The sequence below is a fragment of the Equus przewalskii genome, chromosome 9 (assembly GCF_037783145.1).
Source record: "Equus przewalskii isolate Varuska chromosome 9, EquPr2, whole genome shotgun sequence".
NCBI classification, from domain to species: Eukaryota; Metazoa; Chordata; class Mammalia; order Perissodactyla; family Equidae; genus Equus; species Equus przewalskii.
Genome location: NC_091839.1, coordinates 79,783,917 through 79,808,997, shown reverse-complemented (window position 1 = coordinate 79,808,997; position 25,081 = coordinate 79,783,917). Strand labels below are relative to the sequence as shown.

The window sequence follows — 25,081 nt, the reverse complement described above, 5'->3', positions numbered from 1 at the left end:
GACATTCATACAAAAAACATGGAGTTTAGCTGAGACCACAGCCTAGAAACAAGTGAGTTATCCAATCATGAAGACGACATACGACTCAGAGACTAACGTCTCCAACTGCGGTGCTGCCATTTAATTTCCCGCTCTTGGTCTTTTTTTATTCTGTCAAATGGGACCCTTTGACATTTCAATCATTATGAAGATGTGCTGTTAATACTTATAAAATTCTTAGAAAATGGAAATATTCAAGTGACTGCTAAACTAGAACTTTCACTGAGCTCATTTCCAGCTTCAGTGTTTTAAGGTCAGTCATGTCTAGGATCGAAAGCTTTTTTAAAGCCCTTTCTTTCATTATTCAAATACATTTTAGATCCTTTTAATCTTTTCCCCCACTTTTCTGTATCTGCTTAATAGAATGTTTGTAAAATGACTCCTTCTCCTATGACCTGTAATCTTTTCGGGATTCATTTTCATAACAAAGTATATTTGTGCAGAGTAATGAACTCTCAGGTTTAATTAAAGGAAAGTAATTTAACTTATCTGAGCCCCACTTTCCTCGTCTGTAGAATGACAAACGTTCTTCTGTCTCTAAGAGTGTACCATTTCTGCACAGTGCTTTGCTGGCCTGGGTCCTTGTAACTGACACATATGCCCCCCAGTCTCCTCCAGCACAGGGCCCCATTGCTTCTCATCTGGACTCCTTCAAAAGGCTCCTGACAGGCTCTCCACTGCCCATCTCTTCTCATTCCTAAGCATCTCACACAGGGCTGAGCTGCAGACAAACATTTGAGATGCAGGTGACAGGTATGGAACTGGCTTGTTCACAGAATTCATTGCACGCCCTTAAGCAAGTGCCCAAGGCCCTAGCAACAGGCCCTCAGTGGGACCTTTCCCGCCTCTCCATCTTCTTCCCTACGTTCCCTGCAGTCCTTCATTTGTTCATTCAAACATGTTTACCCGGGACTGACTCTCTCCTGAGCACTAGGCCAGGTGCTAGAAGCAACAATGAGCCAAACCAGACAAGTTCCAGGCAGGGCACTGCTGCGTAAAGACCCAGGAGGGAGGGAGGGAGTTTGTGAGAGGTGGCGCACAGAGCTTGCGGCTCAAGCAGAGAGCCTGAAAATGGGAGGGAAGTTTGGAGAGTAAAGTAGAAACATGGACAGGCCCTCACAGGCCTCTTTAAGGAGTGTGTCAATGACTCAAGCACAGCGAGCAGCTCCGCTGGTTGAAGGAACTTGCAATTCCTGCCATTCTCCTCCCTCAACGCGTCGCTTCTGTGGGTCCTTCAACGTGAACTACACCCTTCATTCTCTCCAACTTGTAACCATTACTGAGAACGGCAAATTCGAACCCTGTCTTTTCCGTGGAAAACCTCCTCCTCTCCTTAAACCAAATGGAGCTTGTATGCAGCCATTTATGTCCTTATCTCTTCCAAGCCCTGGAGGTGTAGAGTCTGACGGTGGTGGCCCCGTGTGGCCTTTGAGCACTTGACACGTGGCCCGTGTGAACCGAGATGTGCTGTAAGTGCAAAGCGCAAATCAAAGCTTAAAGACTTGGCGCCAAAAACATGAATACGAAGTCCTCACTGATAATTTTATGTCAATTCCATTTTGAAATTATTGTATTTTGGATAGATTGGGTTGAATAAATTATATTATTGAAATGAATTTCATCTCTCTTTTTCTTTTATTTACCATGGCTAGTAGAACATGTAAAATTAGGTGTGTGGTTCAGATTTTATATCTACTGGAAACCACTCTTCTAGGCTGTGCACTCCCTGTGTGGTGAATGTTTCCTCAACTACGTGCCCCTTTCTCCCCCTAACTAAGGAACTCGCTGGCTTGTCCGTAGTAAACACTCAGTAAATCTTGTTTAAATCCATTGCCATTCTCTAAAGGTTTTTAAAAAGTCCTTTGCAATTTTAGTACAGTGCCTATTTCTATCTGAAATGTGGACCCCAAACTCCACAGTGAAAATAATGGGTTGAGGAGGGGGACCCCACGTGCCCCAGGCCCTAAGGTGGCTAACGCAGGGCACATGTGCTGTGACCGTGGCAGACGCAGGGGCCCAGGCTGGTGATTCAGAAGGTTTCTCTGTTTCCAAAACAAGAACTTTTATCACGGTGTATGGAAGGAACATTAGGACAAGGAGATCCTTGTGGTTTCTCGCTGTATCTGTGGAAAAAATTTGAGGTTAAGGTTTAAATTAAACTGACCTTAAGAGAGCTTTTGCAGTTCCCATGTGTGTGAACATCTGTTGCTACAGCTAATTATTATGAATGATGGTTCCTGAGTGATGGAACAACACGTGGTTTTCTGCAAATGGACATTTTCTGCTGTTGACCTGGTCTTCTTTAAGGAGGAGACACAGACCATGGGAAATTATTATGAGTATAGAAAACATAACACGGAGAAAAAGTTATTAGGATCCAAGCATTTCTGGTGTGAGAAAAAGTGTTTTGGACTTCCCAGTACCACATCTGTGACGTTCTGGATAGTTTGCTTTTGGCTGGCTTCTGGTTTAGAGCCATTCTCCTTACGGTTCACAGAGGATCCCCTTGGAGACCCTTCGTACACATTCTTGCTTTTCTTAAGGGATCTTTGAGAATGAACAAACATATTTCTAATTATAAGATGGTTGGGGACACCACTTTGCCAGTTAGAAAGCCTGGTTTAAAGGATATTAGGCTTTGTCCCTAGAAAAGATGTTTCGTTTTAGACTTTTCTCCAGGCTCCTCCTCTGTCACTCTCCCACAGGAGCCTCCTGTTCCAGCCACGCCTGTCTCCTCTTTGTCCCTTGAAATGTTGCTGCTCCTCTGTGTTCACCTCACTCTGTCCCTCACCAGGATTCTGTCTGAATCTCTCACCATCAAATGCCCCCCAAAACTGTGTCAGAGAGCTGCTGAAGATCAAGTCTGGAAAGAATTCTCATCATGGCCCCTCTCACAGGGCAACAGTCGCTGGAGCAGGCTGCCCCTGTGCCAGGGGCCCAGTTTGGGTTTAATTGTGGCCAATATGACAAAATCATGTTATTGATCTTTCCTCAGAAGGAGTGGAGGAGGTGGCAGACACCCAGAACCCATCAACTCCTCTCTGATATACCACATATTATACTTATTTATGTAAAGGCCATTTTATTTATCCCTAAGCTGAAAGACCTTTTGTTAGAAATCATTTATTTAATTATATCCCGCATACTGTACATGATAGGTGCCAGGATAAAAATGTGTTTTTATATGTGTTGTTGAGGTCTAGCACGTTCTCCAGAGAGGCAGCAGGAGGTAGTAGATGGGACTCTGAAGGGAATCAGACCTAGCTTCGTCCTCTTACTTGCTGTGTGACTTTAGGCAAGCCAAGTGACTTCTCTGAGCCTCAGTGTTTTTCCTCTATAAAATGGTGAAGACATTGAGCTTGTGGGGTATTATGCCTAAGAGGTGATAATTGCACAGTGCCTGGGACACAGTTGGCCTTCAATAATAGAAAGCTGCTTTTGATGTATTGGGACATTATTGTTGGAATCATTAGAAGAAATTTGACTTCATTTTTACTGAAATGAGTCCTTACTTTTTTTGAGTACTTAACATTTATGAATCTGGAATGGAGGAGAAACATCAAACTCAGGTTCTATAACCTCAGATGTTACCCCGTTCTGGGATTTGTTACATTTTACACAGTCATAGATTATACATGGCACCAAATGTCCAAGGAAAGCAAAACAAAACAACCTCCCAGTCAAACACTCGGTTTTAATGTTTTGGGTGGCCAGCATGACAGCCTTGTGGTAAATCAGTGTAGCTTTTGATAATAATGTGTGTGTATGTAAGCCTTTACACTTTGCAAAGTGTTTCCACAAACACTATCTTAATTAATCCTCACAATGACTGTTCCGTTCTGGAGATGATAACAAGGACGATGAGAAGGATTATGATTCAGGAAAGACAATAGTCCCGTCCCCCAGTGGAGGAGAGCTTGCAAATATAAGAATGCAGAAGCTGGGGCCAGCCTGATGGTGTAGTGGTTAAGTTCACGCACTCTGCTGCAGCAGCCCAGGGTTCGCAGGTTCAGATCCCAGGAGTGGACATAGCACCGCTCGTCAAGCCATGCTGTGGTGGCATCCCATGTAAAATAAAAGAAGATTGGCACAGATGTTAGCACAGGACCAATCTTCCTCACCAAAAAAAAAAAAAAAGAAAGAAAGAAAGCAGAAGCCAAGGAGGCTCGAATTCTTGGTTCTAATCCTCAATCTGGATGAAAGGAGGGAAGTAAGAAACTAATCTTAACTAGGTGCATATTAACTATGACACATTTTGTCTGGCCCTTGCAATAGGCTTGTCAGTTAGATGATATTTCCATCTGGCAAAAAAAGATGTTGAGGCTTGGGGTGTTTAGTGACATAACTAATGTGGCAGCAGGTCTTCCAGCCCGACACTTCGAATCCCAGCCTGCCCATTTCCAACCGGCACTTCTTTTTGCTGTAAGCCAGGGGCGCCTGTTTTAACTTGGGCGAGCTCTTTAATTGATTAGCCTTCATTTTCCCCAGCTGTAAGAAGGCTCTAAGGGCTCCCTCGGGTCCTGTTAACCTCTGACTGCCAGCTGGGGTCAGAGGGTCTCTTAGAGGCCAATTTTCAGCCCGTGTGGCCTCTTGTGCTGGGTTACCCTCCTTACTGTTTTGTCCGTTAGCATCGATCCTGGGTCAGATAAAGTCGGAGGCATCCGTGTCTTAGGAAAATCACTGCTGAAATGGGCAATCCTCTTTGGAACAAGACCCCTTTAGCAGCTCCTTCCTCTCAGCCAGTGGAATCCATTGACCCGATATTTGTTTCCCAGCAAATTCTGTCTCTGTATCACTGAAAAAAAATTACCAGCCTTAAGGGCTGGCCCAGTGGGTGGCCGAGTGGTTAAAGTCCCACGCATTCTGCTTCAGTGGCCCAGTTGGAGGTTCGGATCCTGGGAGTGGACCTACTCCACTCATCAGCCACGCTGTGGCAGTGTCCCACATACAAAATAGAGGAAGACTGGCACAGATGTTAGCTCAGGGACAATCTTCCTCAAGCAAAGAAAGAGGAAGATTGGCAATGGATGTTAGCTCAGGGTGAATCTTCCTCACCAAAAATAAAAAGAGAATTACCAGCCTTTCGCAGAGATAATTGTTCCCCATTTTAGTTGTACATTTTTAGTGCTTTGAAAAGCACCTAACAAATAGTAGCCTTCAAGAATGTTCGAACATATAAAGGAACGAATTCGTGTTGCTAATATAGCACATCGTCTCAGAAGAATCTTAAACTGAACTGTGATCCATCTAGAATTGGAAGAGGGGCCCTGTAGGTATCTCTTTACGCTAAACGACATGCCCTTGAGTTTTTGAGGTTTTGCCTGAAGGAAGAGAAAGGCGCTGTACAGGGACCAGAGAGCAGCCGGGGACTCGGGCCCCTGAGAATGGCGAAGGTGAGGCTTGGAGAGAACTGCGTGGCATCTGTCTCCCTGCCCACAAGGGACGGGCTTGCGCAGTGGTGGAGAAGGGACGTCAGGAGGATGCTGAAGGGCAGTGTTCTGCAGAGGCTTGGAAACCGAGCATGAATGGCGCCGCTGGGACCTCCAGTGATGGCCGCATGAGACAGAGAGCTGAGCAGACGGATGTCTTCCAGCCCCCTAACCATCTGCCCCTATCAAAGCCCTCTTGCCAGCATCGAAACAGAGCAGCTAAGGTGTCATAAGGATGCCAGAAAGTCGCCAGCAAAGGTGACCGTGCAGAGCCAAGAAAACACAGCAGGGCTAGAGGCCCAGACAAGGTTAAGGTGCGTGTGTGAGCACGCACACACATAACTGGATTTATTTCTGGGGACACCCTGAGGGGAGACTGAGACGAGACGACCTAACGTGGCTGTTACCTTTAAACTGGACTCCTGTGCGCCAACAGGCGCCTGCGGGCTGGGACACCTTCAAAGGAGCTAATCAGATTAGTAGAGTCACTTTAGAAAGTGCTGACGACTTGGCCTTGTGCAGAAGAGATAAAATGTGTTTTTGTTGCGAGGAAACAGAGGGCACCAGGGCTGCAAAACCCCTCCTTGTTTGAAGGAGAAGAGGAACGACACTTGAGGGGAAAATAAGAACTGTGGGGAGGCCTGGGGCACTGCCTCTCAAAGTGGGGTCCCCACGACTGCAGCCTCACCTGGGAACTGGACAGATATGCTAACCCTGGTCCTCATCCGAGATGGACGGAACCAGAAACTCTGCACATGGGTCCAGAAACCTGTGCTTTAAAGCCCTCCCTGGGATTCTGATGCAGGCTTAAGCTTGAGAGCCCTGGCCCAGGGGAACAGTGAAGAGAACTGGAGGGGCCCATGACGTGGGAGGGACCCCTGGCAGAGGCACTACCTCTAGGACTGGGGCCATAGGAGCGCCTCTGGGCCCCATTTATGTAACACCACAGCCACTGACCTTGTCTCCTTGCAGGGAGCGAAATGTATAGAGCCCCAGCCCACACTCACCAGAGCTCTGTCCACCTGTAGACCACGCCCCACATAGACCATGCCCCACGTCGACCAAGCCCCCAGGGCCCACCTGGGGTTTCCTGTACAAGTGGCTCCAAGGCCTCTTCCAGTGGGCCTGACCAGGGTGCTGGTGGGGGCCGGGTGGGGCTGGAGCTTGAGCCCCTGGCAATAGGGTGGAGTCAGATGACCTGGCTGGGGCCTCGGGCAGCCCCAGGTGCTGTTCTCAACATCAACGGGGGTGTCCAGGACAAGTCACCACTCACAGTCTTATCAGCGGACAACCTAAGTGACCCCAACTCAAATTACTGGCCTTCTGAGAAGAAAGAAGATGATCATTTTTTTTCTTTTTTTCCCCAGAAATCTAGTCTTTGAGAGGAAAGCAAGAAATTGTATGAAAATGGATTTTGATGTACTTTAGAAAGAACAGCTAATATTTTTCTGCTTGCCTATTTATATGCTGTATCCTGAATTGGTCACTTAATCACCATTCTGAGGTACATTTTCTTTACCAGGCCCTTATATGTGGAATTCTGAAATAAGGCCTGAAAACCCAGGTGAACTAGAAAATTGATATCAATTGAACTTGAACTTTAGAAAAACTTCCAATTCCAAATGAACGAACTTTTCTTCTAGTCAAGAACTAAAAATATTTTTTTCCATCTCATGCCAGCTCTGGAAATTTTTGAATATGTTTGTTGAAAACTTCTTTATTTCCGGGAAAATGAGAAAGAGCAACTAAATTAAGAGCACCATGGAGATTTTAGGAGCTGCAAAGTAGTGAGAAATGTATTTCATTGTAAGATTTATTATTTCTCTTCAGATCGACACAAAATAATACCTTTCCCATTTTAGAAATTCATTTTTAAAATATTTCAAAGTCTACATCCTAGTGAATTAAAATAATTGCGTATAATTTAATGAAATCAAAGGAAGCAGATACAAGACTGTGTTAAACAGTACAGGAACATATGCAATATCTTTCAAGGTAACGAGACATAGAACTAAAGCCGGCGTAATTTCATCTAAGAATAACGATTAGAGTTAAAAGGTGGCTCATTTTAAATGAGGAAATCCATTATATTCATCTCCAGTGGCCAGGGATGATTATTATATTGTAATGATATTTTATATTGGCTCCGTATTTCAGCCAAAGTTGCTGAAGAGTAGGGAAAATAATTACAGCAAACAATTCCACGAAGTGTACATTGGGGAGAATAGAACTCAAGGCAGGTCTTTTCACGACCGTGTGCTCGCACGAGGGCATGCAGAGTTGGGTGCACCAGCACACTTGAAGTCTATATTTCCAAGGCCCAGTTGGCTGGTTTCTAAGTCACTTTCTACCTTTCAAGTTATTTTCGTAAGATCCACTCAATCATTTTGAGAGATCCAGACAGTAGCGTTAGGCATTACAACATAATAATGCCATTTGTGCATTTCAAAGATAGCCTTTTTAAAAATTCAGTTCTTGATTCTGTGCTTATCTAGCTCAGAGTGTGTTTTTCTGGCTACAACCTCACAGAAAAATTTATGGAAATTGTACATCACTAAAGCCATTTGGCTGAGAGATACCGCTTACATTGATAAGAAAAGCACGGGCTGAAAGTTTATAAATTGGCTAAACTTATCCGAGTCCTGATCTGTTCCAGAATGGTTGGATGGCTTCAGCGAAGCCTCGACTTTAATTTCTGCAAAATGAGAACCACGTGAGCAGCTTCACTCAGTGAATAAACATGCATCTAGGAGCTTTGGGCTTAATACAATAGTCCACGAATTAGAAATTTTGTTTATATGGACCACAGCAAAGTTCTGGGAAGAACGATTATAGGTGCAAATAAAATGTCAAGAGCTATAGGGGCCAGCCCAGCGGCCCAGCACTTAAGTTCACGTGTTCTGCTTCTGCGGCCCGGGGTTTGCCAGTTCAGATCCCGGGTGCAGATCTACTCACAGCTTGACAAGCCACGCTGTGGTAGGCGTCCCACATATAAAGTAGAGGAAGATGGGCACAGATGGTAGCTCAGGGCCAGTCTTCCTCAGCGAAAAGAGGAGGATTGGTGGCAGATGTTAGCTCAGGGCCAACCTTCCTCAAAAAAAAAAAAAAGCTATAAAAAATATATAAGAGAGCAAGAAGTGAAGCCAGCACCTGAGGATTTCTATATATATAAATATTCAATGAGACTGCCTTTGAACCTTGTTCCTAACATGACATGGATGAAAATAAGTTAATCTTGTTAATTTGCTATTTTCTTGTCTAACCTGAGGAGTGACTCAAGGGTCACTGGGATTTATGAACTCATTTTACAGAAGAAAAAGAACACCTTCAAGGAAGTCACAGTCCCAGATAACCAGCCCCCTGCTGCCACTGACGCCGGAAGTCTGATTGCCCCAGGGCTTATCTGGGGTGAAAGAAACAGGATTCCCCTTTGTTTCTTGAAACTCCTCCTGCCAGGCCCCTTAGCTCTACAAAACCCCCTGCTTTCTTCTCTTGTTAAGGTGGATTTGAGAGGACCTATCCTCCCACCTTCTCATTTTGTCCAGTTCCAATAAACCTTTCTCCATCTCCAAGCACCAGAGGTTTCAGTGATTTGCTTACTGCACCCCCGACCCACAAACTTGAGATCAAGAGGTTCCATATCAGAAGGACGGGCTCCTTTTAATGCCTAGAACCTAAACGTGCATGATTTTGGCACTTCACAGAATGAAAGATTTGTCAGATTTCCTCTTGATGTGCCCCCTGAGGGGCGGCTGCCTTCTTTTAAAAGAAAGCCCCATTGAACTTTTGGGTATGGGAAGCCCACACATGCCTGGCTGTTGCCTCCACCCGTGGGTTCATCTTTCACATAACAGCTATTCAAATACTGTTAAACTGTTGTCATGGCCTTCCTGAGTTTTATATCTTCGTCTTTCTTGTTGGATCTCTGCATCAGTTAGAATTCTCCAGAGAAACAGAAGCATTAGGAGACATATATGAAGAGAGTTATTTCAATGAATTGGCTCATGCAGTTGTGGGAATGGCAAGTCAGGAATGAACTGGGCAGCCTGAAGGCTGGCTGCACTCTTGAGGCAGAATTTCTCCTTTTTCAGGGAAACCTTCAGTTTCTTCTTAAGGCCTTTCAACTGATTGGATGAGGCTGACCCAGATTATCAAAGATAAACTCTTTTAATTAAAGTCAACCCATTGTAGATATTGATCACATCTTCAAAATGCCTTCACAGCAACACATAGATTAGTGTTTAATTTAAGGACCGGGGACTATGGCCTGGCTAAGTTGATACCTATAACTAACTATCACAATCACCTTCCCCATTCTCACTGATCTTATTTGGGTGTTCCCTAGTTTGTCAGTACCCTTACTGACATCAGAGAACAAGTCTAGAACCAGTACTACAGAGTTGATTTAAGAGGACGGAGCTCAGTGTGTCACCTCCCTGTTCTGGCCTCAATGTTTCTACTAATATAGCCTCATTGAAGTAGTCCAGAAGATGGATTAGGCCGTTCCTATAAGGCTTAGTGTGAACCAAAATCCCTGAGACTTTTTCTAATTGAACTGTTTTCAAGCCAGTCTCTCTCGTTCCACAGTGTGGAGTAAAATAATTAATGTGTTGACCTTGGCATAGCTCAAGTGTAAAAAAGCTCAAGTAGATAGTTAAATTTTATTAACATGTGCATAACTTTCTTAGTACAACCTGTATGTGGGATTATAGTATGTCAGAATTGAACACGAGCATAAAGATCTTGACTTCCCTCTCCCCATACTTGCAAAGTACTTGCAACTTTCTCTGAAGTAACTCTAGTGACTTCCTGTCTCTTCTGAGACCCAGTTTCATCTTTGGAAAGCTAACTGTGAATAATTACAAAGCTAATTACACTATTTATGCATATTTATTTTACATCCTTACAGAAGGCTCACATGCTTTCCTGTTACTACCATCTACTTATCTTCTAATCCTCACCACTTTTTAGATAAGTATGGTCATGACCTCCCAATGGATGAGAAAATGCACAGAGGTTAAGTAAGTTCCTCAAACTTGCACATCTGAGAAGTGGTGGAAACAACACTTGAGATCAGCCCTTCTAACAGTGCTAGGATGCTGAAATAAACACCAAAAAGGACAGAAGCTAAAACGATGGGTGAGTAGGTAGATGAAAACTTGGATCAGGGCCTGAAAAATATGGTTATGGTCTAGATTCAGGGAAGCTGTAACGGGAAATAAGGCTGTGAAATTTCCAAAGATTGGGTCTGTTACTTCATTCAGACCCTTTAAGGTGACGGACACACTTAGCAATTAATACAAGAAATATTTTCTGAACTTGATCCATGTGAGACACTGTGGAGGGTGACAAGTGATGCAAACATGTCCAAAGTAAAATCTTTATCCACAAAGAACTTACAATCTAGTAAGGGACACAAATTGAGGAGCTAAATTACGTTGTAAGGCATCTATCCATTCCTTCACCTATCTGTTCATTCACAAGTACTTAGGAATTTCGACGTGCTCTCTAGACAGTCATGAATAAGACATAGGTAATAAAAGGGTAACAGGAAGCATAGTGTACAGGATAGAGACGTCCTTCTACAGAGAAGGGCCACGTGGAAGAGCGAATAGGACTGGAAGAAACTCTTCACCCAAGAGAGGAAAATGATGAAGAATAAAGTTGTGTGTTCTAGAAAAAGGGGCCAAGCGCTCCTACCCCCAAATATTCTCATACTGGTCTTTGCGTTTCTGGGGGGAAAATGACTAGGCAGACAGCAGCTATACCGAGACCAATGATTTTTCAAGAAGGTGATAAGTGAAACTGTTAAAGCCCCATATAATCAAAGAGGCAAAACTAATACCAGTGGGTGGAAAGACGAGAGGCACCTGGTGATGAAATTAAAAGTGAATCATTGGCCACTTCCCCAGTCAAATAAATGTCAACATCAAATAAGTGCTCTGGAAATCATTAGTCCAAGGACATGTTAGAAATCTTACTGTAGCCCTCAGGGTCTAGTCCATCCTCTTAGAAAATGGAGTAGCAACAGTGGTGGCAAAGAAATTAGTTTCAGGGGGTCGGCCCGGTGGCGCAGCAGTTAAGTGTGCATGTTCCGCTTCGGCGGCCCGGGGTTTGCCGGTTCAGATCCCGGGTGCGGACATGGCACCGCTTGGCACACCATGCTGTGGTAGGTGTCCCACGTATAAAGTAGAGGAAGATGGGCATGGATGTTAGCTGAGGGCTAGTCTTCCTCAGTGAAAAGAGGAGGATTGGCAGCAGTTAGCTCAGGGCTAATCTTCCTCAAAAAAAAAGAAATTAGTTTCACAAACTAGACCCTCAGAGAATTCTCAGGGTACAAGTGAAGTCCTCCTATCTCCTGTATGCATTATGAGTTATTTTCTCCTAACCCTTCTAGCATGAAATTATGGCAAAAAATTCTTCTATATTTCCCATGATGCCTGGAGGGGACTATAGCTCATGGTAATTGCCCATGAAAATAAACACTAGCAGGACTCTTTAAAAAGTGCCTGAATCGTGGTGCCTGTGGCATGATAGAGTCACACAAGAAGTTTGAAGTTATACTCTATGGCATCATATTCAGCACTCGTGTAGATATTTTTAAAGCCAAGTTTTCAAGTTTGGGTAAAATTTGACCTAGCAAAACGGAGATGAAATGAGAAATAAAGTTCACCCTTATTGCCAAGAACACATGAGCAGCCAGACACTCAAAGGTCCAAAAGTGTAGAATTTGTTAGGAAAAGACCAAATAATCTGTTTCAGGTGGTGCATGGCGCAAAGGTAAGTGAGCTGTGGGGAGCAGGATTGGAAACTGCGAGAGCCAGAGCGTGGAGGGGGTCCAGGTAAAATGCTAAATGAAGTGGCTTGGCCCTAATTCAGTAGACAAGGAAGAGTCATTGAAGGTACTAAGCAGGGAAGTAATATAATCAAAACTCTGTCTTGGGAAGATGGATCTAGCAGCAGAGTGCAGGGTGGATTGGAAGGAGGCAAGGAAGGAAGGGAAATGAGTAGGCTGCTGTGATGGTGTTTAATCACTACTTAACCTGTGACTCTTGGGTTCCTAAAGAAAGTTCCCTCTGGGACTGAGAAGAGAAAATGCTACTGAGCTGGTTGTCGGCTGATCGTAGTCATTCATTCAATCAACAGCATTTCCTTAATATTCGGTCACTAGAGACAAGCCCGGAGTTCACATCTCTTGTTTTCCTTAATACTCTCAGTTTTTATTTTGTTTTAGTGGATTTATTAGCCAAAGTGCCCACAAAAATCCATTCAAGGAATTTTATTTCATGTTTTTGGAAAATTCTTCCCTATTTTTCCATTCATTAGGATTCGTTTTCCTTCTGCTCAGAACATTCTCCCTGTATTTCTTATGAAATTTAAGTGTTTATTTTATTTATCCTTGGACACGGACAAATCGTTTTTTTTTTTTTACACTATTATCTTCTGGCACTTGGTGGAGTGGTCAGGGACAGCTGGATTGTGGCAAGAAGTGAAATCATGGTCATCAGCAATTTAGGATGTAAATGAAGACTGCAAGATCCAGAACTGTAAGAACAACCTGAGTTTAAGCTAGTTGACAGTTTTCATGGCCTTTTGCCATCTAGATCACACAGTCTATTCTCATTTCCACAAGGAGCACCTCAGTGTCATCTCTTCTCACCCCAGACGAAGGCTGATGTTCAGTTTGTATGCATGGTAAGCCAGACTGCTTTTGAAATATTGAAACATTTCCCTCGTGGTTAGGGTACAGCCGCTGTCCAGAACCCCCTCAGTGTTCCTTCCCCAACCTACCCAGCTGTGTCTGCCTGTCCTGAGGGACTCTTCAAGAACTTTTCACAAACAGCAGACAAAGGGGTAAAACTTGGCACAGCCAGGCTCCTGAGGGACCCCGTCTGGGTCCTCTGGCTGACATCTGTGCCCTGTGCCTTTGCTATTCAGCTTGTGAGATGTTTTGAGCTATTATATACCACAAAGCACCTTTCATTTCCTGTGTAATTTCATCCCTTGCATCTAACTACACTATGGTCCACGTTAAAAAATGCACACTCCTTCTCGAATCTGGGTGCACCGTGTCTCTGCCCCTCCTTCCGCTTCTCACCAGGTAGGCTGTTCTCTCAAGCTTTTCCACCTGACAGGAGATGCGCTGCTGGTGTTTCCCCAGGGCGCATCCCGGGAGCGTGAACCCCAAAGGAGAGAGAAGACGCCGCCTCCCAGCTTCAGGATGAAACAAAGATGGCAGAGGAGGATTCTGATTGGCTCTGTTGGGGACACATGGCAACCTTTGGGCCAATCGCCATTGCCAGAGACATGGGGTTTTATAATTGTCTTTGCCTGAATCGCATACCTCTCCTGTTCAGGAGTTCATGTATCGCACTTGGCAAGTACTCAAAATCATAATATTTGAGAGGAATAGCACCCAAATGAGAAAGTGGAGGTGGGAGTAGGAGTGGCAGTGGGGCTGCTTTTACCATAAAAAGGGGCCAAGGGTGCCAGGATGACAAAAACATTGAAGTTACCCAACATTGGACTTTCTCAGCAAAGCTGAGCGTTTATATTTTTCAGTGGTTACCGAACATCTGTTGACTCTAAATTTGTATGTAATCTTAGCTAGTTTGAGTGTTGCTTTTATACTAAAAGATCAGTACAGCATGATGGTCAGAAGCTTCTATAAACCACCTTTTCGTGTAAAATGCTGTATTGAAGCTCTCCCCGTTAAGCTGACGGGTTTGCTACTTCCTTTCGGGGTTTAATGAGGACCATATTAGCGTAATGCATTAAATGTGTATTTCTGGATTATATGCCCATTTTCCCTTTTTTTTTCTTTGACAAGTCAGCTCATGATGCTCAGTACTGCTTCCATTGGCAGAATGCACCATTCTGGGGTGGGGGTGGGGGGCTCCCGAGGGATAATCTTGCCAGGATCTTTCTTTGAGTCTGACCCTTTAGCTTCAATATTATTATTTGCATTTAACAAAAATGCATCCGTCCTGAAATATGTCTTTTTTCCCTTCGCCACTTACACAGACTCATATTAACAGTAATTTCCCTCTGTCTCGGTTGTCCTGAGGGCACAGTGAGTTTTCTCATTTCAGTAGTTTCCATAGGATCTTCCAACATCTGCAATTCATTCTCAACCCACTCTCCCATCTTCCACATTTTCAGAACCCCACACCGTTCTTGCACTTGGTAGGTACTTAGTAAAAATCTATTTATTGGTTTTGATTCTCTTCTTGTTTTTAGGGAACAATTAATCTTAACTTTGTCTTTATAAAACATGAAATGAGGACAAAAAATAGAATACCGAAATAGCAACCATTACCAATACGGCACAAGCATCGTTTGGAGGAAAACTGTTTGCATAAAATTGAAACCGAACGTGCTGTGCGGCTTATTTATAAGACTCCACGCAGGAGCAGAAACAGCAGGGGGGGGTAACAAGCCTCCATGCTGGATGTTAACCGTCTTCCCTTTCATTTAGTGCCTTCAATTTAATTAAGTCGTGTACACAGGTCAAATAACGAGGCTTTTATTCGGTCTTTATCATTGCAACTTAATGGATTTTCCAACTGCCCTTAAGACTGTAAGATTATTTTAAAGGCCTTGTGGGGTTTCTCCAGTTTATCTAATGGAGAAAATACAAAGTTAGGGAAGAATGTGATGGGAATGCCAAGCAGGGAGAAATGTACTGGGTAGAGCCAAGGCTGCTTGATCCTTTGTTCATTCAACAAACCTGTGCTGGGTGCTGCCCATCGTAGAAGTGGGGGATCCAAACTATATTCACAGAGCACCAGTGAAAAAATAGCCTTTAATCTGTGACATGGCCACAAGGGCCTGCAAGGGCTACCTGCCCCAGATAAGGGCGATGAAGTTCACACGTGTTAAAGGACTTGCTCAAAGTAGTTGCAAAGCTAGAACTAGAATCCGGTTCGCTTAATCCAGTTCATTATTCATTTCTGTAGAAAATCATTTTTATATCTTAAATGGTTTTTGTTCAGTAAATTGTGAGGAAATCCCAAATGACCTGTAAACTGACTGCTTAATCTCAGAATAACATAGAAACAAGATTACTCTTGCTGTTTATGTGCCACAACTGACCCTACCCTTAACCAGAAAAACCTATGAAATCCATAACACACCTAGAAGATTAAGGAATTCAACAGCTCTAGGACATAATAAACCTTGGACACTCATTCGACTTGGGGGTTGGGGGATGGAAGAAGGGAAGGCGGTGGTCTTTGGGGGACAAGGCCGTGGAGCTCCACCAGGGATGTGAATGGCACCTCCACTCCGTGTGCTATGTAGGCCTGGCCCCTCCCACTGCTCCCTCCTGGGTCTGCCCAGTGACGCCCTACCCATCCCACCAGCCCCCAGACCTCCAAGGCCCCGCTTATTTCATGCTCCACTCAGCCTTCCCTGACCTTCATCCAGGTCACACAGAGCTTGAAAATAAAATTTAAAAAATTTAAAAGCCACTGGTGAACCTCCGTTTTTTAAAAGCTCCCCTGGGTTTGGAAACACATGGAGAAGACAGGCCTTCTGAAACCCCCTCTGTACACATGCTCATTCATCTAGTCTAGGCTGCCTTTCCCCTGGACCGACTCTGATCCACCCAGGGTACAGCAAATCAGATCGGATCACTCTAAGGTATGAAATCCTAAGTTTCCCTCCCTGTGAATTCAGGATAACATTTCAGTGTTTAATCTCACAAGTCCCTTTGACATTAGACCCCACCACCTCTTTGGCTCCCTCTTTGTCATCCCTGCTCACTGCCAGGTTGGCTCCAGGCAGCCTTCTCTACCCAAAACCAGCCCCATCACAGCCCTATCCTACCTGTCCCCAAAGATGAACTCATACTACCTTTAACAGTTTTACAACTGTTCACTTCCTTGTTGGTTCTTAAGGACAATTGCCTCTTATTTTTTAATCCCTGTGCTTTGACTAGTACCTGGCATTAAGTCAACCAACAGATAGCTCCTCCTCGCTGGCTATATGCTGGGAGCTGGACTAAGCTCTGGGATATAACAGTTTGCCTCTTTCCTTGGGATCTTCAACTCAAAATGAAGGCAGACAAGAATGCGGTGGGAATAGGCTAGGAGGAGGGAAGACAATTTGCAAGTGTCCCATTAATGGAGATATGAGAGAAAATAGCATCTGGGTCCTTGTGAAACTCACATCCTAACAGAGGAAATAGACAAGAAAGCAGAGTGAAGGTGTGTTCCCATTTGAACAAATAAATACCCAAATGGGTCAAGGCATGGTGAGAAGCCAGACAATGGAACACTGTCCCAAGTGTGTGACCCTGAGCAGGAGTTCCCAGGTGGACAAGGTGCGTCAGAGGGAAGAGGTTGTGTACAGTCGAAGACTCAGGACACCAGTCTTTAAGGCAACTGCAAATCAAGTGATAGAGTGAAGGATCTGGGTGCACTGAGGGCACAATGGGAGGCAAGAATCCAGATCGTAGGTCAAGGATTTAAGTTTCGCCATTTAGATGGGTGTTCTTCAATTTGTGTGGCACTCATAAGTGGGTCATGAAATCAAGTCAGTGGGTTGCAATCAGCATTTGAAAGGAATAAACTAGAATAGAAAATGTCAGTGACTTTCAAGCAAAAAGGGTAAATTTGGGGACAGAAACAACCATTTCAGTTATATCTCTGTTTACTATAAATGTGCACGGGGCTTTCTTGCAGTACATCAATCCTATCAAACAGGTTTGAAAGCTGCTGCTGCACGTGGGGGAGCCACCAAAGGGTTTAAAGCTGGGACAAGATCAGCTTCTGCATCTGGAAAGATGCCGTGGTGTCAGTGAGAACAGATTAAAAGACAAGGTCATTTAGGGGACAGCTTTAGGATTCCAAAAAAGACAGTAAAAAGGTGATACTTGAATGGGGAAAAGGATAAAGATTTGACAGCTAAATGATAGATTTGGTGATTCATCTCTCCTTTCCATTCCCACTGCTGCTATTCTTTTTTTTTTATATGTATGCTTTTTGGTGAGGAAGATTGGCCCTGAGCTAGCATCTGTTGCCAATCTTCCTCTCTCTTTTTTTTCTCCGCAGAGCCCCAGGGCATAGTTGTATATCCTATTTGTAGGTCATTCTAGTCCTTCTATGTGGGATGCCACCACAGCATGGCTCAATGAGAGGTGTGTAGGTCTGCACCCAGGATCCAAACCAGCGAACCCAGGACCACCAAAGCAGGGTGTGAGAACTTAACTACTCTGCCACGGGGCGGGCCCCACTGCTGCTTTTCTTGTTTGGCCCTTTATTATTTCTTTTATAATCAGTTCGTCACTCATCTAGCTGCTTGTGTTCTTGACCACCTTAAATCCATCCTTCACGCTGCATTCAAAGACGCCTCTGACCGTCTCACTCTCCTGCTTAAAACACTTCAGTGACCGCTCATTGCCCTACGACCCAAACTTTCTGTCCAGCTTCACTTCTTGCCTCTCCTCTTTGGGCTCATTTTCTATACGTCCCATGCAGACTCTTGCCTCTCTATCTTGGCTTCTGCCATCCTCTTTGTTGGAAATGTCTTTCCCATTTTAATTCACCAGGCTTCCTTTAACTCAACCTTCAAGACTCGGTTTTACCATCACTTCCTCAAGGAAGCCTTCCCCGATTTCTCCCAATTGGGCCAAATACTCCCCATCTTTCTCCCTTGGCCCTTTGTATAAAACTCTTTCATGGCTTGGAGCCATCACTGTAATAGCAAATATTAACCAAGTGTTCACCCGGTGCCAAGTGCTGGGCTTACTTGGGTCATCTTGTTTAGTCCTCACAAAACCCTGGTGAGGTAGGTATTCTTATTATCTCCATCTTACAAGTGCAGAAAATTGAGCTCCGGGAAGGCTGGGTCAGTTGTCCAAGCACGGGTGCTGGGCTTTCAGCCACGCAGAGTTGTTCTAGAGAGCATGCTTTCAGCTGTTTGCTACATCACTTCCTGTGCTGTGACAAACCACAGGCTCACGGGTCAGCCTCCTCTGACACGCAAGCACCCCCACTCAGACATCACTCAATCACATTTCTCTGGGTCACGTCCACCCCACGCCCCCGTCCTCTCCCCACCACAATGCCGAGATGGTTGTTCAACTTTTGTCGAAAACATTAAATGCTGCAGGGTATGCGAGCCAGGCGGGTCCCGAGATGTGTCCACAGATTTGGCAAGGAGGGTCCTGGCATCTTGGTGAAAACTTGTTTCAATGAAGTGAGACTCTTTGTCAGGTTCTTCACTTTAGTCCCAGCAAATGTTAGACGACCCATAAATACCGTTAATGAACAAACTAGCGTGGGTTGAGGAGTGAATGCAAGGTGAAGCAATGGGGCTCATTTTTTCACGAAGCTGGCCTGAGACGGAATGGAGCTGGGGTGCTGGCGAACGAGGGTTGTCGGAACAAGGAAGTTTGTGGGTGACAGGGGGTGTTTCGGGTTGAGTTAGTGAGCTAGCTTTTTAGAGACAGTGGAAGAACACTGCACTGAATATGCTAAGAGACCATGGCCAAGAGAGAGGAACACATTAAAGACGCTGGGAAAGGGGGTTTCTTGGAGGAGACGGGAGCGCAGGCTCCATCTGTCCTGGTGGATTAGCCATGTACAGGCAGCCAGGCTCTTCCCCAGGGACCCGCCCAGCAGGGCCATTTTCCCTGAGCCTTACTTTTCATTTTCAAAGGCAAATAACGCACAGGGTCCCTTAGAGATAGTACCTGAAAGAATTCTCTCCTACTTCCTCTTTTTTCTTTTTTGAAAATTTTCTAAATCCGGGAAAGACTAGTTCAAACTCAAAGGATCAGCCCCATAACTTAAAGGACTGAGGAAATCTTTACCTTCACTTCAAAGGAAAGACTTAGGTCAGTGAATCCCAAGCTTTTTCTATTTAACACTGTCGCGGGGCGGGGGGGGGAGTGCCTCCCGGGAGAGGAGGATGAAGGGGATTTTATGGTTACAGAGCTACAAGTACAGGCAAGGACTGTGCTGGGTGTGCTGGAGAGGAGGGGCTGGCAGCTGTGTGAGAGATGGAGCTGGGAGTGCAGCCCCCCCTCCCCCTGGTCCTCCCCACCAGCCTGTCCCCCAGACTAGGCCTGGGGAAGCGCAAGTTTCGACCCTGAGAATCTAGGGCAGGATGCAAGTAGCTTCATCAGGGCTGAGAGGAAAGGACAGGGGAATCCCAAGGGCAATGAAAGGACGGGGAATTCCAAAAGCCGCTCAATCTTCCAGGGGCGTCTGCTCCGGGGAGGCATTGCCATGTAAGGGAAATAGTTATATAGAGTGTATTTATTACCTTGATAGAGGATGGTAGCAAGGTGTGCTAAGATCTACAAATGAATAAATATAGTTGTCAAGCAATTCTTATTTTTATTGCATACTATTTGTAAGGCCATATGCCAGCCTCTGTGGAATTAAAAAAAGCCTAAGAAACTGTCCTCACCCTTCTGGTCCAGTTGGAGAGATGACATGGACATAACAACAACCAGTGAGCATGAAAGTCCCATGCTTTTACATAAGCGATAAACACTACAGGTGTTTGGAGGGAAGAAAGCTATATGGTGACCACGCCTAGCTGAGGTGAAGAATTCAGACTAACATCCTTCACCCAGTATCACAGCACTGTGACATCTTAGGAGCTGTGCTATGAAGCAGCCCCAGGCACCCATGTGAGAGGAATTTGCTTCCAGGAGCCTTCTCCTGAATTCCACTAATGTCATAACCTGCCTGCTGGCAGGCACTTTCTAGAAAAGGAGTGGGTGTGGAGGTCCCTTTTTGTGACCAATTGAACTATCCAAAGAATTTAACCAGAAAACTTGCTTGACTATATCCAAATTGGAAGTTACTGTGGCACCGTGTACACAAAGTTAGTTTTCTATACTAAAAAGATGCCCCTCTGGAAATGGCAGAAGTTGTGTCCAACATCAAGCATGCTTGAATTTTAAGGAAAAACCAGCTCTTCACTCCCAGAAAACAGACAGAATGATGAGCCAAGCAGGCAGAGCCTTACGAGTTCACAAATAAGTACCTGGCTGCTCCATAATCTTTCTGCATCGGTTGATATCACTATCAGCTAAGCCATTTTAAATTAAGAGTAATATCTGTTTACTATTACATAATAGGAAAAAACCACAAGTGGAAAATCCCTCAAAGCTGGCCAGCGCCTTTAATCACATCTGGCGATTTTCTAGTTTGAGAGGTTGTTGCTTTTGGATATCTTCCCCCCACCCCACCCCCAATAAAGAAATTAGCAAAACCAGGGCAGACTGGATTTAGCAAAGAAACTGGATTCATATTTTGTTCACATGGTTGAGTAACAGTAGCTGCATGGTCAAGAGAGGGGCCTTGCTCCTTGACCCCAGTGTCTGGAGAGGTCACTGCTTCTAAAAAGGTCTGGTGTCATTCAGAGAACAGGCTCCTATAAACCCCAAGTGAGAGAATTCTGGACTTGCTCAGGGCGGGGAGGACGTCTCTCCCGGTCTCTGTTTGTTTACAGGGCTCTCCACAAGCGGTGGCGTGGCTCTGAATGAGGCCATGGCCCAGGTGGCCCGGGAGCCAGGGCTGCTGTATCCGGGCATTCATTCTTCTCACACACAGCTGTTCCAGCTTTCCCAGGCCCATTGTGATGTCTCTGAGGGGCTTCCGAAGCCACTCACAGCAGCATCCCTCCACCCCAGCAGAGCACTTCACCGCCCACCTGAAGGAACACAATAGGCCAGTGGTCATACAATAGGCCAGTTGTCGTCTGAATCCCCCCAGGGGCCAAGGGGACAGGGCGGTTCTCCACTCAGCAGTTTGGAGGGGACCTGGCCTGACTCCACCAGGCGAGGGAAAGCCCCACGCCTTCGCATTCGCTCACAACCCAGCCACTCTCTCAAGTCAAGTCAACACCATAAACCATGCCCGTAACCCGGCCTATCAAAACCACGTGGGAGGCCACAGAGCCAGGGAAATGTGTTAAGGAGTAGTGAGCGGGGAAGGGACACACTGAAGCCAGTCTGAGGACTCAGCCAAAGGAGATACAGCATCTCAGGGCAAAGCGTACACTTAATGCCAGCAGTGATCTTGTTACATGTCTTAACGCTATCTATTTTTGTAACACCTTTCTCCCTGACGCTTCTGGACAAATAGGAATATTTCTAAATTTCCCTGGGCACATTCTGTGTGGAAAGAGAGGGAATATCACACCCCTATGTCCGTGAGGCTCAGAACAGGTTAATTTATGGAAGGTTATTCGCAATCATGGGCCTTTCTAATGAAACATCACCCCACTGGCCCCCACCCCTGGCGGGATGTGTTAAGGCATGAAACACACCCACTCTTAGGAGACTTGAGTAAGTCATATATTTCAGTAGGTTTAAGTGAGAAATAACAGATTCTAATAATCAAAGCCCCAGAAATAGGAGCGTAACCCCTAGACACATACTTTCACACGTACATCCAGGCAAGTCCTTGGGTTTTTTTATGCAAGACTTCAGTAGAATATGGCTATGCATCTTAAGCCTCCAATTCATATTTGCAGCTTCGATCTTTCCCCTGAAATCCAGACTTGATGATCCCGCTGCCCATCTGACAGCTCCCTCGGATGTCTTACGGCTTCATCTCCCCTCAGGTCTTCACCAAAAGGCCACCGCCTCAGGGAGTCCTTCCCGTCTCATCCTATTAAAATTGAACCCTTCCTCCCCCAAATATCCTGATCACTTATCGCTGCTTTATTTCCCCTTACATATTATAATTTACTTATTTGTTTTATTAAATAAATAATCCATTCCCTTAGCCATAACTCAAGCTCCATGAGGGCATGTTTTCTGAGGTCTGTCTTGTTGGCTGCTGTATTCCCAATGCCTATGCTGTGCCTGGCACAAAGTTGGTCTTCAATAACGAATGATGAGTGAATAAATGAATGGGAAAATGTTGAAAGCATTGGATTGTTTTTTTAAAAAAAGAAAATATCAAATCATGGTATCTCTACTGCATAGAATTCTGCTTTATACTTATTCTACTTGATGGAATAACTTCGTGAGTCAAGAGCTGACCCCTGAAGGTGGGGGAGATTTGACTAGGGTTTTATTTGGCCAGCATTGTTTGCTTGTGTGCTGGTTTTTAGTTTGTTCTGTTTTTTAATTTAAACTTAAATGCCCTTGGCAAGCATGCACTCCCAGTTTACCCCAGTCCCCACCACTCTGTATGTTATACCCTGGTCGGAGGGCTTCACGCATTTCCTATTCCTGCCAGCCTCTGAAGGTATTGAGTTTACCATCCCATACCCCAATAGATACAGGTTTCAATGATTTGCCTAAACCAATATCTTGAACTGCATAATGAGTATGACTTTGGGTGACTAACATCTTTGGGTCTCTTCCAACTCTGAAATTCTATAAAAACATCTCTTGGTTGTCTGACAGCCTTTGCTCAAGGTCATCTGAACTACTTTGGGGATGCTTAGCTGGATATCAAATGAAATGACAATTCCTTATGTGATTCTCTTTTTTTTTTTTTTTGAGGAAGATTAGCCCTGAGCTAACATCTGCTGCTAATCCTCCTCTTTTTGCTGAGGAAGACTGACCCTGAGCTAACATCCATGCCCATCTTCCTCTATTTTATATGTGAGATGCCTACCACAGCATGGCTTGCCAAGCGGTGCCATGTCCGCACCCGGGATCCGAACCCGCAAACCCCGGGCCACTGAAGTGGAACATGTGCACTTAACCGCTGCGCCACCGGGCCGGCCCCCTTATGTGATTCTCAATCCTTGTGATGTCTAATGTCCAACAGATCATTAAGGTTATAGATCATTTGTCTACTCTGAAGTGACAGACAATGTCTCTAAATTCTCATCATTTAATAAACCTGGTTTATGTTTTCTATAACCTAATGGAAGGTTAGATTCCGTCACACAGACATTCTTCTATTATAAATTGAAAAATTGTCAGACGATATTGCCTGAGATTTACTCTAAATATAGTGGTCCATAAATATAAGATCTACATTTTAACACACCAAGATTCCTAATCAGTCAGGCCATACAAATTCATTTGAAGATAAATCTGTTTAAAATTCTACTCATAGTAACTTCAAAGTGAAATCTACTTGGCAAAAGGGACGCAGAAAGTGAGCTGGAACAAAAGATGGATTTTAAAATATAAGGTTGGCAACTGAGCAGGAGTGACGACCAAACGTCAAGCCCAAAACCTTCTGAATAAGAATAATAAAAACCGTTTCCTGTCACTAATGAAATTCAGTACGTTTTAGATTGATCAGTAACACATTTGGTCCTAACATCCGGAGGAGAGACTCTGCTGCAGTCTCAAACTTTTAGACTCTCATTAAAGAATCAAATAAGTGCTCTTGGTCCCCTACTACTGAGCTTATGGGGTCCAAGAGTGCAAGAAATACCGCCAGAAACCTCCCCAACGCTAGCGTTAGGAGAGTCAGCTCAAAAAGACCTCTTAAATGGCTATTGAAAAGAGTACATATAAATAAAGCAATGAAAAGACACATATGCAGCCAAAGAAAGATATCTGTTGAGTTTAATTGCTTGAGATGCTTGTCAACTTTAAAAGAAGTTATTCTTTGAAAAATTAAAGATGAGACACTGTCAAAAGAGGGAAAACTAAACACCCATGATCCTAACAGTGAGGACAACAGTTTCTAGTCTGCCTGTTACCTTCTTACTTGGTCTATAGATACTATATATATTTTTACATTTGTAATTATAGTAATTGAACAATTCTGTACTCGGCTTTTTTTCATGTAATTATGTTCTAAACATTTTCCATATTGCCACAGAGTCTTTCTAATATTTATTGTTAGTGAGGGCACAATATTCCATCAAATGGCTTAAACATTCTTTTGCTATTGCAATTTTAGTTTATGCTCAGTGTGTTTTAAAAAAATTTAATGATAGCTTTACTAACTAAAATTCAGTACTTTTATTTCTTCCTCCTTCTGGTATAAGCTAATTTCATTAAATTGGTTAACTCTAAGAGCCTCCTCGGAAGTGCTAAAGAGCATGGAGAAGCCATATTACATCAGGATAAATTTCAAGCATTTGGTGACCATAAGTCTCACAGCCCTCCAACCCTCGCTCAAATTGCAGCCTTGTGAAGGAGCAGACTCTGGATTCAAGGTGCCTGCATCCTGCCTTTGCTGGGTACCAGCATTTGTCTTGGGGAAATTTGCTTTCTTTCTCTGTGCCTGTTTTCTTGTCTGCAAAATGGGATTAGTAATAGCATCTATCCTATAAGACTGTCCTGAGGCTTAAACAGGACGATGCATGTCAAACATTCAGAACAGTGCCTTTCATATTGAATGTGCTCTATAGATATTAACCCTCTTAATATTAGAGTAGCTTTCTATTTTTTCTGTACCTTATAGGGTTCTACACACAAGCAAGACAAGCGGGGAGTTTTAGAACTTTAAAAACAAACTTGAGATAAATTTCTTAGCCAGAGTACCTCCTTTTATAGTCAAATTTTTCAAGGGAGAAATATATGTTAATTCATTTAGCAACAATCAGATCCTACTCTATGGTGTTAGTTTTTTTTTTTTTTTTTTTTGAGGAAGATTAGCCCTGAGCTAACATCTGCTGCCAAACCTCCTCTTTGTGCTGAGGAAGACTGGCCCTGAGCTAGC

At 44.3% G+C, this 25,081-nt stretch overlaps 1 protein-coding gene across 3 annotated transcripts in view; it reads left to right on the top strand.

Moving 5' to 3' along the window:
* The window catches only part of SGK1 (serum/glucocorticoid regulated kinase 1), a 107,903-nt gene that overhangs the window by 19,378 nt on the left and 63,444 nt on the right, over nucleotides 1-25,081 (top strand). The gene's annotated exons all lie outside the window — the stretch shown is intronic.